The following is a 15,431-nucleotide window of genomic DNA, read 5'->3' as shown; positions in this document are numbered from 1 at the left end:
AGTTGTGCTGTGCTATGTGTAAAACCTTTCCTTTGTTTATTTTAATCCTTTTCACACTTTGCAGAAATGTGTTCTTTGTAAGTAAAGGCCTAGTCCTATTTTGTTTGTTTTTTTTTTTTTTTTTACAGTTGGAAGAGCATGGTTCTATCATCTTAAACCATATTCCCTTTTAGTTCATTCCTCTAAATTAAATTCTCAGTTTTTATAGTATTCCCTTCTCAAGTTGATGAATTCCTCAAGGTTTTGCAAGTGAAGCAATGCAAATATTCTTTGTAGAAGCATGCAAAAATTTAATTTTCTGCCAGGTCAGGCAGTGCTTGTGCCTTTTGCACCCATGTTACTGGTTTTAAGCTTTGCTTTTGTTTTCTAAAATTCTTGAAATCTTCATCTTTAGGAAGCACTTTCTTTGATGGTATACAAATTTCAAACCTGAGTTATGAATGAACTGCTCAGAACTCTCAGTAATATATGAGAATTTTTCAATGTGACAAAGTAGAAGGACTTCTTTTAAAAAGTATTAAAACCTTACGAGAAGTGAGTAATACTGCTATAAAACAACTGGGTTTTGTTTTTTTTTTTAATCTTGTAGGTAAGGATAGAATTCGAACATGAAGTCAGATCTATCCTCACCAGAAAAATGACTTTTATTTGCTCAAAATATTTTTCCTCAAGAACTAATGTTCTGATTCCCTTTCTTGTGTCAATGTAATTGTTTAACCCGCTATATTGAGTGCCTATTACAATCGCAGTGTTGGAGCTATGAAGTCAAGCAAAAGCAGTTAATGTAAGTCATGTGGTAATCTGGAAGAGCACAGTAGAAACCATCAGAAGGAGTGATTAATTCCACATGGGGGATAGGAAGAGTGTTTATCAGGAATATAATGTTTAAGGTGGGTTTCAGACAAGACCTTACCAGGCACGAAGGAATGGCAGAGTGTTGTGCTCAGAGTATCATTGGAGACTTGGAAGAACAGGCTGTGGAATGTGCGTGACTAGCAAAGGTACAGCTAGTTCATTTTTTTCTTTGATTTGCAAGTCCTGTTAGCTAATTGTAACATTTTGAAGTCCTTCGAAATGTTTGGTCAAAAATTATTTCTTAAGTGTTTTTGGTGTGTCTGCTCATGGAGATAATTTAAAGACATGGAATATTCTCTTTTTGTGGTTCCATGAAAATGGTGATAACCTGTTTCTCAAAGAACCTGGTAATTAGATAGTGTGTTAAAAGATCAGCTATTAACAATATCTGATACATTTGATTAATGTTTTATATATGCTGGTATCATGTGCTTTATATTTCACAGTAAACTTACTGTCATGTGGATGGTTAGAGCCTAAAAAGCTTTCTAAAAGATGTATATTAAATTGATGGCGTGTAATCAGAATATACAAGTTATTTAACCATCGTAATATTGGTTGATGCTGTTTTGTTTTATTCTATAGTGTTACGTAGCTTGGATATAAGATATATATTGGCTGTATCTATAAAACTAGGTTTTTCTATCTTCCTAGAAATAGTTATCACTGTAATTGACTTTTTAAAATTTACTCTGGTTTTTTTTGAGTCGTAAAACTGCATATTTTTACATTTATTTCTGTAGCAAGCTGTGATTTACATAGGTTAAACTACACAAATTTACAGCTCGATGACATTTTACATATTAATACACTGCTGTGATCACTACCAAAAGGAAAAATATGCCCATCACTCCAAAAAGTTATTTTTGGAGTCTAGTTGTAACCACCCTTACTCCACCCCTGAAAAACCAATACTGTGTTCTGACTTCTCTGTCCCTAGATTAGTTTTGATAATTCTTGAATTTCATTTAAAACCAATGATACAGTCGTGTAGCATGTACTTATTTTTATCTGACTTTTCCTGCTCATCCATTTTGACAGTGTGTCAGTATTTTTTTTTTTTAAGATTTTTAAAAATTCATTTTTGGCTGCACTGGGTCTTCACTGCTGCGTGTAGGCTTTCTCTAGTTGTGGTGAGTAGGGCTACTCTTCTGGTTGCGGTGCTTGGGCTTGTCATTTTGGTGGCTTCTTGTGGAGCATGGGCTCTAGAGCACAGGCTCAGTAGTTGTGGCCCACGGGCTTAATTGGTCCGAGACACGTGGGATCTTCCCGGACCAGAAATCGAACCCATGTCCTCTGCACTGGCAGGCAAATTCTTAACCACTGGACCACCAGGGAAGTCCCAGTAGTTTGTTTTTTATTCGTTTTCATTTTTTTGGTTGCTGCAAACTTTCCATTGTATGAATAAATCACACTTTAAAAAGTCTATTCTGGTATTATAGATGTTTGTTTCTTGTTTTAGCTTTTATAAAGTTGCTGTGAACATTCTTGCATATAACAGGTGCTATGATCTGAAGGTGTCCTTTAAAATTCATGTTGGAACTTAACCATTATACCAAGGTGATAGTGAAAAAGTAGGACCTTCAGGAGGTGACTCGATCGTGAGGGCAGAATCCTCATGCTAGGGTTAGCACCCTTATAAAAGAGTCAAGGGAAAGCTCTCTCCTCACCTTCCACCATGTGAGGACACAACTAGCGGGCAGTGTGCCACCCAAAAGGGAGCCCTCACCTGAGCCCAATTGTGTGGCACCCTGATCTTCGACTTCTAGCCTCCAGAATGGTGAACAATAAAATTCTGCTGTTCGTGAGCCATCCATTCTGTGGTATTTTGTTATAGAAACCCAAATAGACTAAATCAGTGCAATTTTTTATTCAGTCATTCTCCTATTGCTGCTGTTAAGTCGCTTCAGTCGTGTCTGACTCTGTGCGACCCCATAGACGGCAGCCCACCAGGCTCCTCCGTCCTTGGGATTCTCTAGGCAAGAACACTGGAGTGGGTTGCCAATTTCCTTCTCCAGTGCATGCATGCATGCTAAGTCTCTTCAGTCGTGTCCAACTCTGTGTGACCCTGTGGACAGCAGCCCACCAGGCTCCTCTGTCCACGGGATTCTCTAGGCGAGAATACAGGAGTGGGTTGCCATTTCCTTCTCCACATTCTCCTATTGGTAGGCATTTGTTTTGTTTCCAGTTTTCAGTCTCTAAATGATGTTTACTAAAAGACTTTACACATGGTCCAAATCTTTGACTTTTATGGAATAGTCTCGATAGTGTGGTTACTGGATCAGAGGGTAATATGTTTTTTAAACATGCTATTTAATTTTTGTATTTAATTTACTTATATCCAGCTTGCTTCTCTGAAAGACTTTGGCAGTTCACAGTTCCACCAGCAATGTAGGAAAGTGGCTATTTACCCATATCCCAGACAGTATTTGTTATCACTATAATTTTTGCTGTCAGTGGATGTAAATGATGCCATTATGTCTTTAGTTTGCAGTTCCCTGACTACAAGTAAATTTGAGCGATTTGCTGTTCAATGAATTATCTGTTTGTAGTCTTTGTATATTTTTCTATTAATTGTAAGATGTCAGTTTGTAAGTACTTTATATGATTATATTAATTCTTTGTAACTTAATTATACTTTTCTAGAATTTTAGATTTATATTGACTTTATAGTTTCATGCCATACAAAGCATTTTCAATTTTTATGTAGAAAATTGCATCTTGGTTGAGGTTTATCCCACCTCGAGATTTTGTAAATGTACTTTCAGCATTTCCTTGTGAGATTTTTATTGTATGTGTTACATTTGTACATCTTTAATCCATCTGGAATTTATTTTTGTACATGGCATATGATAGCGGTCCAATTTTACTTTCTCCCAGATGGCTAGCCAGTTGTGCTACTTCCATTTTCCTACCATCTTTGTTCTTAAATTCTCATGTATGCTGGGATTGATTTCTAGCTTGTTCAATTTGATGTTTGTGTCTTCCTAGAACTGTTTTGGTTTTGGTTAAAGAGACTTTGAGTTACGTTCTATTATCTGGTAAAGCAAGTCTTTTTCTTCATTGTTCCCCAATACATATTTTTCTTATCTATTTTTGCATATGTAACTTTCCATATAAACTTTTAAAGTCATTTTCTCCAGTCTCACCATCATCCTGTAAGGTTATATAAGGATTCTAGTTTGAATTACGTTTAATTTATATATTAATTTAGGTTATAGGTTACATTGTTATAATATCTTTACACCTGGGAATATAGTATGTCTTTCCATTTGCCCAGATCTTATGTTTGTTAAGACTTTAGAGTTGCTTTCATATATGTTTTATTTCTCTTTAGTTAAATTTATTCCTAAGAATTATCTTAGAGTGTTCTTGCTATACCAAATGGAATCTTTTTTTTTTTCTGATTTCCATTTCTAAATAGCTAATTGCTACAATAGACAATAGGCTTTTAAAAAATTCTCCATCCATGTGCTTCTTGATATTTTGATTATTCCTCTTTATGCCTGTTTATTTTCAGGTATATGATAGCAAAAACAGTTTCACTTCTTTTTTCACTGTTTATGCAGGTTACTAAATTTTCCTGTTTTTATATTTGATAGAAGCATTAAGACAGTGTTTAATGATGATGGCGATAAGTAGCATCACTATTGAGTTCCTGTTTTTAATTAAAATGATCTTAGTTTTTCAGACTTCTGAAAAGCATGCTATTCAGTTGGGTTGCCTTTTTTTTTTTTTTTTTTGTAAATACTTCTTATTTGACTTAAGTGATTTTATTCCATCTAGAGTTTGCTTTTTTTAATTAGGAATGTCTACTGAATTATCTACCAGGCTTTCCTGGTGGCTCAGATGGTAACAAATCTGCCTGCAATGCAGCGACCCAGGTTCCATCCCAGGGTCGAGAATACCCCCTGGAGAAGGAAATGGCTACCCACTCCAGTATTCTTGCCTAGAGAATCCCATGGACGTAGGAGCCTGGAAGGCTGCAGTCCACGGGATCGCAAAGAGTCGAAGAAGACTGCGTGACTAACACACACACTGAAATTTCATGAAGGAATTTTTCAGCACTTAAATGATCTTTAATTTGTTGATGAAGTAGATACATTATCAACATATAATAGACTTCTTGATATTGAACTACCTTTGGTGCATGAAATAAATTTCTGTAGATCAAATACTCCTGGATTCTTTGTTTTCTTTTCCTACTGGTCTTGACAGAGGGTTTCTCAACCATAGAGTCTAGTTAGAACTTACCAGACACAGGGAGAGGAAGCTAGTAAATAATCCACAGGGACTCCTATGGCCTCTCTTACTGCCAGCTGTAAGATTTACAGCTCCTTGGTTCTGATAAATCAAATAAATTGGAGTTTAGAATGGAAGAAAAATAGGGCACTTTCTGGTTTCCAACTTCCAGAATATCCTCTGGTCCTTCTTTCTTTTGGTTATTTTTCACCTTTTATATCAATGACTCTGTTTGTTTTGCTTAGTACCAACCAGAAATTTACAACAAAAGGCTGCCTTAAAGGATTCCTTTAATATGGGAATAATGAAGTAGCAATCTATTCTGATGTTTCTCTTTCCTTCCATAAGTCAGCTTTATCTTCTCTGAAGCCAGTTTGCATTGTTTTCTCTAGTTATTTTAGTGGCAAACATCAGTGGTAAGAGTGTTTTACTGTGAATTTCAGGCTTTTATCCAGAGCCTAAGCTATTAGTAAGCCCAGATAATCAATATTTACGTTTCTGATTGTCCAAAGGAAGCCTTTGGACATTTTACCAGTCTGGAAAATTTTAATTTGAATATCTAGTTTTAATTTCATTATTTTGCAGATTGTTTTCATTAAAAATCTTTCTAGTGGTTTTGATAATAGTTAAGGATTCAATAAGGTTTAATGATGAGAACCTCCGGTTGATACTAAACAAAAAGGGTACAACTTAGCAAATAAAGCACCGGCCATGAAGTTAGGAAGCCTAAGTACTAGTGTCAGCTCTGCCACTGGCTTATGTGAACTCAAGTGAAGTTTTGCACTTGTGACTATTAATTTCCTTTTTCTGTGAAATGAAGTTGCTAAAGTAAATGGTTGAGCTTCTTTTAAGCTTTAACATTCTGAAAAAATGAAATAGCATGTTTGAGACCTGCTCCCAAAATAGCCCATGATTCTACTGTTGCACAGTTCAATACCCTTGCTATCTGATTTTGTAAGAAAATAGATTGTCAGTGAACTTTTAGAACTTTATTATCTGTTCCCATATAGCAGTTCCAGTAGTAGGTCTGCCCTAGATTTGAATGTTCATATCTCCCCAAAGTTCATATATTGAAATCCCTAATACCCCCCACCCCCAACAATGTGATGGTGTTTGGAAGTGGGATCTTTGAGAGGAAATAGATCAAGGAGGTATAGCCCACATGAATTGGATTAGTATCCTTATTAAAAAAGACCCTAGAAAGCTCCCTTGCCCCTTCTGCCCTGTGAGGGCACAGTGTAAGATATTTTTGGGTTCTCACCAGACACCAAATCTGCCACCACCTTGGTCTTGAACTTTCTAGTCTCCAGAACAATGAGAAATAAATTTGTTGTTTGCAAGCAATTCAGTCTGTTGCATTTTTGTTACATTCTAATGGTCTAAGATACTGTTCTTTTAAATTGTTCTTTGTGAAAATAATTTTTAAGTCTCCATATCCCATCTTGGTAAATTCATGTACCTTCTTTAGTTTCTGTAAGTCGTGTCGGTCCAGTCAGTTTTCAGGATCTTTTTCTATTATGAGACTAAAGATATAATTAAGTTTGGTATGCATCAACCTAATAATTATTAGTGAATTAAGTTGTTGTCATACTAGAATTTTACTTGAAAGGTCTTCCCATCCAAAAACAGAATTGCCTGTTGTATTATAGGTATTTCTCATTCAGTCAGTCAGAAATGCCTTTGAAAGCCTGCTGTGTGCCAGCCCATGTGTTATGATCTTACGGATATATCTGTGAATAAAATGTACCTGTTCTCTGGTTTGGGGGAATCTACAATCTAAAGTAGACAGTTAACTAACCAATTGCAATAAAGTTGCATGAGGGTTATAGATAAAAAAGTACATATTGTTGGGCAGCAAGTGACAAGAACTTTTCATCTAAGAGCTCAAAAAGGTCTCTTGTTCATAAATTATCAAGTTAGGGTGATTATCGGGGTAGGATAGGAGGACTGCATGTCATGTGTGGTGTTAAAAGTTAAAAGCATGTTCTCAAGGATGAGAAGGAGCTTGGCAATTTCATAGTGTATGAAAGTAGGTGGGTAGGAGCCAGATCTTAAAAAGCTTAAATAAGGTATATTTAATACCTCAGGCAATAGGAAGTCATTTAAGCATTTTAAGAGGCAAATCATATATGCAGGTTTGGAATGCAGTATGCAGAGTGATTTAGTGTGTCCATCTAAAGGTAGATTGTCTTGATTCAAATCCTAGTTCTATATTTAGGCCATTGACATTGGGCAGTTTAGCATTAAACTTCTGTTTCCTGTGTATGGTATAATAATAGTATCCTATTTCTTGAGTTGTTACTTTTATGTGCTTAGTGCATGAAAACACTTAATACAATTCATAGCCCCTGGTAAGTTTAATCAATCTGATTTCAGTATTGACCATCTGGTGATGTCCATATGTAGAGTCCTCTCTTGTGTTGTTGGAAGAGGGTGTTTGCTATGACCAATGCATTCTCTTGGCAAAACTGTTAGTCTTTGACCTGCTTCGTTTTGTACTCAAAGACCAAATTTGCCTGTTTCTCCAGGTAGCTAGCTCTTGACTTTCCATTTTTGCATTCCAGTCCCCTATAATGAAGAGGACATCTTTTTTGGGTGTTAGTTCTACAAGGTCCTATAGGTCTTTATAGAACCGTTCAACTTCAGCTTCTTCAGCATTACTGGTCGGGGCATAGATTACTGTGATATTGAATGGTTTGCCTTGGAAACAAACAGAGATCATTCTGTCATTTTTGAGATTGCATCCGAGTACTGCATTTTGGACTATTTTGTTGACTATGATGGCTACTCCATTTCTTCTAAGGGATTCTTGCCCACAGTAGTAGATATTATGGTTATCTTGAGTTAAATTCACCCATTTCAGTCCATTTTAGTTCGCTGATTCCTAAAATGTCAATATTCACTCTTGCCATCTTCTGTTTGACCACTTCCAAATTGCCTTGAGCATTCATGAGCTTAATATTCCAGGTTCCTATGCAGTATTGCTCTTTACAGCATCGGACTTTACTTCCATCACTCGTCACATCCACAGTTGGGTGGTGTTTTTGCTTTGACTCTGTCTCTTCGTTCTTTCTGGAGTTATTTCTCCACTGATCTCCGGTAGCATATTGGGCACCTACCGACCTGGGGAGTGCATCTTTCAGTGTCATACCTTTTTGCCTTTTCATACTGCTCATGGGGTTCTCAAGACAAGAATACTGAAGAGGTCTGCCATTCCCTTCTCCAGTGGACCACGTTTTGTCAGAACTCTCCACCATGACCCATCCGTCTTGGGTGGCCCTACACAGCATGGCTCATAGTTTCATTGAGCTAAACAAGGCTGTGGTCCATGTGATCAGTTTGGTTAGTTTTCTGTGATTGTGGTTTTCATTCTGTCTGCCCTCTGATAGATAAGGATAAGAGGCTTATGGAAGCTTCCTGATGGGAGAGACTGACTGAGGGGGAAACTGGGTCTTGTTCTGATGAGTGGGGCCACATTCAGTAAATCTTTAATCCACAATTTTCTGTTGATGGGCGGGGCTGTGTTCCCTCCTTGTTGCTTGACCTGAGGCCAAACTAGGGTGGAGGTAATGAAGGTAATGGTGACCTCCTTCTAAAGGCCCCATGCAGGCACTGGTGCCCTCAGTGACCTGTAGCAGGCCACCGCCAACCCGAGACTCCTGGACACTCACAGGCAAGTCTGGCTCAGTTTCTTGTGGAGTCACTGTTCCTTTCTCCTGAGCCCTGGTGCACACAAGGTGTTTTTTTTTTTTATGCCCTCCCAAGTCTGTTTCCCCAGGCCTGTGTAAGTTCTGGTGGCTCTATGGTGGGGTTAATGGCGACCTCCTCCAAGAGGGCTTATGCCATACCCGGGTCTGCTGCACCCAGAGCCCCTGCCCCTGCGGGAGGCCACTGCTGACCCTGTACCTCCACAGGAGACACTCAGACACAGTTCTGGCTCAGTCTCTGTGGATTGCGCATGGTTTTTGTGCCCTTCCCAGGTCTGAGCAGCTCAGAGGTGCTTGGAGAGTGCACTGTCATAGGTGGGCCATGCATCTTAATCACCTCCTTGGTCCCAGCTGCTCGGTTTCCCGGGTACCCAATGAGAGCACCATCTCAGGTGTGCTGATCTCTGGAAAGCTGATCTCAGGCTGCAACCCTCCTGGCAGATGTCAGACAGCCAGGCTCTCAGGAAGACATGGTAGCAGTTGGGAGCCTGCTCACAGTTTGGAAGATGCCTTCCTTGGGGCTGAGATTGCAACAACCCCTTGCCTTCCAGCTCTAGCTGTCACAAGTCTGCCTCTGAGCAGGGAGGGGTTGGTACACAGCCAGCTAGCTCTCCTTTGGTCAATGCAAAGAAATAGAGGGAAGCAACAGAATGGGAAAGACTGGAGATCTCTTCAAGAAAATTAGAGATACCAAGGAAACATTTCTTGCAAAGATGAGTACAATAAAGGACAGAAACGGTATGGACCTAACAGAAACAGAAAATACTAAGAAGAGGAGGCAAGAATACACGGAAGAACTATACAAAAAAGATCTTCATGACCCAGATAACCATGATGGTGTGATCACTCATCTACAGCCAGACATCCTGGAATGCGAAGTCAAGTGAGACTTAGGAAGCATCACTACGAACAAAGCTAGTGCAGGTGATGGAATTCCAGTTGAGCTATTTCAAATCCTAAAAGATGATGCTGTGAAAGTGGTGCACTCAGTATGCCAGCAAATCTGGAAAACTCAACAATGGCCACAGGACTGCAAAAGATCGGTTTTCATTCCAAAGAAAGGCAATGCCAAAGACTGTTCAAACTACCACACAATTGCACTCATCTCACACACTAGCAAAGTAATGCTCAAAATTCTCGAAGCTAGGGTTCAACAGTATGTGAACTGTGAACTTCCAGATGTTCAAGCTGGATTTAGAAAAGGCAGAGGAACCAGAGATCAAATTGCCAACATCCATTGGATCATAGAAAAAATAAGAGAGTTTCAGAAAAACATCTGCTTTATTGACTGCACCAAAGTCTTTGTGTGGATCACAGCAAACTGTGGAAAATTCTTAAAGAGGTGGGAATACCAGACCACCTGACCTGCCTCTTGAGAGATCTGTATGCAGGTCAAGCAGTAACGGTTAGAACTGGACATGGAACAACAGACTGGTCCAAATGGGGAGGGGAGTATGTCAAGGCTGTATATTGTCACCCTGCTTATTTAACTTATATGCAGAGTACAATATGCAAAATGCCGGGCTGGATGAAGCACAAGTGGGAATCAAGATTGCTGGAAGAAATATCAGAAGAAAAAAAAAAGAAGAAATATCAGTAACCTCAGATATGCAGATGACACCACACTTATGGCAGAAAGCAGTGAAGAACTAAAGAGCCTCTTGATAAAAGTGGAAGAGGAGAGTGAAAAAGTTGGCTTATTAAAACTCAGCATTCAAAAAACTAAAATCATGGCATTCAGTCCCATCACTTCATGGTGAATAGATGGGGAAACAATGGAAACGGTGAGAGACTTTACTTTGGGGGGCTCCAAAATCCCTGCAAATGGTGAGTGCAGCCATGAAATTAAAAGACGCTCGCTCCTTGGAAGAAAAGCTTTAACCAACCTAGACAGCATATTAAAAAGCAGAGATACTGCTTTGCCAACAAAGGTCTGTCTAGTCAAAGCTGTGGTTTTTCCAGTAGTCATGTATGGACGTGAGAGTTGGACTATAAAGAAAGCTGAGTGCTAAAGAATTGATGCTTTTGAACTGTGGTGTTGGAGAAGACTCTTGAGAGTTCGTTGGACTGTGAGGAGATCCAACCAGTCCATCGTTCAGGAAATCGGTCCTGAATATTCATTGGAAGAACTGATGCTGAACCTGAAACTCCAATACTTTGGTCATCTGATGGGAAGAACTGACTCATTTGGGAAATACCCTTTTGCTGGGAAAGATTGAAGGCGAGGGGAAAAGGCGACGACAGAGGATGAGGTGATTGGATGGCATTACTGATGTGATGGACGTGAGTTTGAGCAGGCTCTGGGAGTTGGTGATGAACAGGGAAGCCTGGCGTGCTGCAGTCCATTGGGTTGCAAAGAGTCGGACACAACTGAGCAACTGAACTGACTGGTAAGTATGAATTACTGCTCAGTTACTGTTATTATTTGTATTATTGTTGAGTTAGAATAGGGTAAGATTAATTGCAGCAAAATCTGTTAGTAATTCAAGGCAAGAGATAATCATCCCCTGGTTTGTTTAGTGGCAGAAAAAATAGAGAAAGAGATACTTTTTGAGAGAAATTTCCAAGGTAGGATCTTTGGCACTTGACAAATGAACAAATATGCGAGAGAGGGAGAGAGGAATGAAAGATGAGTCAAAGTACCTTAAATTGGGTTTGGAATGACGTTGATATAAATACACCTATATCAGCTGCACTAAGATAATATGTTAATTAAATAAATCAACATTGAAAGCTCATTTTTACTAAATAATAAGTGATAGATAATTCCCAGAAGTGAATCTTACAAATTTGAAGCTCTGAGATTGATCCTTCTCCATCTATAGTAGATAAACTCCTGAAGAGGTTGAGAGAAGAATAAATGTAATTCAGACATTCTTTTGTCATTTTTGTTTCATCTTTCCTTTCTGTTTCTGCCATTTTTCATTTCTAGTTTTGTGATTGTGTTATTTTAATTTTTTAGTGTTAGGTTGAGTCATACAGGGGCTTCCCGGGAAGATCCCTGGAGAAGAAAATGGCAACCCACTCCAGTATTCTTGCCTAGAAAATCCCATGGACAGAGGATCCTGGTAGATTACAGTCCATGGGGTCACAAAGAGTCGGACACGACTGAGTGACTTCACTTTCAAGCTTCTGAGCCATATACAAGTTGCCATTTTTATAGATCAGAAAATATTTAACCAGAAACAGAATGGTTCAGTTCAGTCGCCCAGTCGTGTCTGACTGTTTGTGACCCCATGGACTGCAGCACGCCAGGCCTCCCTGTCCATCACCAACTCCCGGAGTTTACTCAAACTCATGTCCATTGAGTTGGTGATGCCATCCAACCATCTCATCCTCTGTCAGCCCCTTCTCCTCCTGCCCTCAATCTTTCCCAGCATCAGGGTCTTTTCAAATGAGTCAGCTTTTCGCATTAGGTGGCCAAAGTATTGGAGTTTCAGCTGCAACATCAGTCCTTCCAGTGAACATTCAGGATTGATTTCCTTTAGGATGGACTGGTTGGCTCTCCTTGCAGTCCAAGGGACTCTCAAGAGTCTTCTCGAACGCCACTGTTCAAAAGCATCAATTCTTCAGCGCTCAGCTTTCTTTATAGTCCAACTCTCACATCCATACATGACCACTGGAAAAACCACCATAGCCTTGACTAGGCAGACGTTTGTTGGCAAAGTAATAATGTCTCTGCTTTTTAATATGCTGTCTAGGTTGGTCATAACTTTCCTTCCAAGGAGTAAGCGTCTTTTAATTTCATGGCTGCAATCACCATCTGCAGTGATTTTGGAGCCCAAAAAGATGAAGTCAGCCGCTGTTTTCACTGTTTCTCTATCTATTTGCCATGAAGTAATGGGTCTGGATGCCATGATCTTTATTTTTTGAATGTTGAGCTTTAAGCCAATTTTTTCACTCTCCTCTTTGACTTTCATCAAGAGGCTCTTTAGTTCTTCACTTTCTGCCATAAGCGTGGTGTCATCTGTATATATGAGGTTACTGATATTTAACAGAATGATTAAATATTAACAGTTTTACATGGTTCATCAAGTTACATTGTCTTTTTGTAAGAATTTTTAACTGAGGCCATGAGTCCATTATGAATAAATTGAGTACCAAGTCCTGTTTGAAAGCATGTTGCAATGATGACATAAGACCAAACGGAGCTGAGCCCTGTGAAATAGGTGACTTAACCTGGCATCATCTCTTCAGTGTGGCTCTGGGAGGACATCATACAGCCAGGTTTTTTTGTTAGTTTTACCAAAAGGGACATGTTATATATTGTTTTGACTGTCTTTTACCTGATTATAAAAATAGCACATAGAAATTAGCAAATTGACAAAACATAAAACCATAAAGAAAAAAAATCATTTGTAACCCCATTATCCAATGAAAAGTAGAATTGATTTTTAATGTGTTTTCTTTCAGTTATATATACAGAAATACTCTTTTATTAAATACATCTTGCAATTGCATTATTTTAAAAGGGAAATGTAAGGATAGATTTTTGTGAGGACATAGATTTATTGCTCCCCCTTATCATTAATAATTTCTCTCTTCTAAAGTGGTTTCTTTAATCCAAAATAAAACATTTAACTCTTAGCTGACATTTTTGTTTAGTTTCTAGTATGAATATTTTGAGGGCTTCCCAGGTGGCAGTGGTGAAGAATCTGCCTGCCAATGTGGGAAATGAAAAAGATGCGGGGTTGTTCCCTGGGTCGGGAAGATCACTGGAGTAGGAAATGGCAACCTGCTCCATATTCTTGCCTGGAGAATTCCACAGACAGAGGAGTCTGGTGGGCTACAATTCATGGGGTCAGTGAGTCAGGACACAACTGAGTGACTGAACACGTGTGCTCACATACACACAAATATTTTGATTATAGCTGGTCTTAGAGTGATTTTATTAAAACAGAAACAAAATTGAAAGTACTACTATTTTACTAATGGTTTCGTAACAGCTTGTTGGTTTCATGCATTTTTATAGCATTTTTAATTCTTTAAAGCTATCAGTTAATGCAACAGCTGTTTTTATCAGCATAACTATCTAGTTTCATACATGAGAAACCTGAGAGGGGATAAGAGATTAAGTTAGAAGCCCAAATTTACAAGTAGTTAGAAAAACGTGGACTCGTAGCTTTGGCAAATGGTTTTTCCATTTACTGAAATGTAACTCTCAGAAATTATTCTAAGTCAGTATTTATTAAGCACTCAAAACAGGGAGATCAGAAATAAAGCTTACATCAAATGTAGAGAGTAGTGAGTAATCTGGTTTGGCTGGAGGGCAAGGTATTTGGGGGATTTGGACAAGTGAGATCAGACTGGAAAGGCATTGCGAACCATTTTCAGGTCTGGAGACATAGGCAGAGAAATTACTTGTCTAATGGTGGGAATAATTTTTTAATGCCATGTCATTCCTTCTTGCCTGTGTATGTACAGTCTAAATGTATTTGAGGAATTCACCAGTGTATCCAGATGGCTGTTGTTACCACCCTTAGAACTAGGCAGCCACAGTGAGAGAGGGCACCTTAGGATTCAGAGGAGCCCAGACTCAAGCAGCACGACGTGACTCGTGGGAAAACACAGACTAGGAACGCTGTTTAAGTTGTATGAGAAGAAAGTAAAATTATATACCTCCTATCTCTTAGATTTTGGTAAGCCTTTTGTGTACACCATCTGCTTTATTTCTCAACAACCTCATGAAATAGGGAGTATGATCTTCATTTTGAAGGTGATGAAACTGAAGCTAAGAGAAGCTAAGTGATAATAGAGCAAGGAAGCAAGGATTTGAGCCAGATGGGAGGTCATTGTCATGGGTCTTTTTGACACACTTTGCCATCTTTTCCAGTAAGACCTGTCAATTACAGCTATCAGACTTATGCTTAATAGGCTTTTGAGTTCCTTGCCTTCATGTAATAAGCACAGTGCTTCAGATCTTGAAATGTAGTTGAATTCTGATGATGAGTAACCATTGCCTGTAATGAGAAAGCATGTGTGTGAAGCAAACAAAAACTGAAAGTTGGATCTCATAGTATACATCTCCATCCCGGTGTGCAGACCTCCTGAAATGTTTTCAGATGTCAACATTTGTTTATTTTATTCTACTGAGTTATGTGAAACTTTACTTAGAAGAATGAATTGAGAGACCAAAGTTACCTGGAGGAAAAGATACTAAAAATACACAATTAACTAAAAATTGTCATAATTTGACACTCCCAGTTAGCTGAAAATCGTGCTCATATGACATCATCTGAAATGCCACAATATAACCCCAATTTATGTTAGTAGGCACAGACAAGATTGTGTGTTCTACAAAGCTAGTTTGTACCATGAAACTTCCTTCAATTATGGGTGCATTTACTTGCCCATCTTTTGTTTGTATATGTACCACTCACTTCACAGCATACTAGAAGCAAGTTATGACATCTCAGCCAAAGGATAGTGTTGAGTATAGGAACAGTGTAATTCTTCTTTATGTGTGCTATTTCTGCAGTATTTGGAATGGATGGGATTTTCTTTTTTTTTCTCTTAAAGACCTAATTTTTAAATTTGCTTGTTATTTTTCTCATGTTTCTTAAAACTGATCCTTATTTAGTGAATCATGAGAGGAAATTAATGCTAAATATGTAGCCTCCTAGCTAG

General features: G+C 38.6%; 1 protein-coding gene across 6 annotated transcripts in view; it reads left to right on the top strand.

Moving 5' to 3' along the window:
* The window catches only part of RABGAP1 (RAB GTPase activating protein 1), a 162,855-nt gene that overhangs the window by 72,949 nt on the left and 74,475 nt on the right, over positions 1–15,431 (top strand). The window lies entirely within an intron of this gene.

Source organism: Muntiacus reevesi, chromosome 3 (assembly GCF_963930625.1).
Source record: "Muntiacus reevesi chromosome 3, mMunRee1.1, whole genome shotgun sequence".
Classification (NCBI taxonomy): Eukaryota; Metazoa; Chordata; class Mammalia; order Artiodactyla; family Cervidae; genus Muntiacus; species Muntiacus reevesi.
The sequence above is the reverse complement of the archived record's forward strand: the minus strand, read 5'-3'. Positions and strand labels throughout refer to the sequence as shown.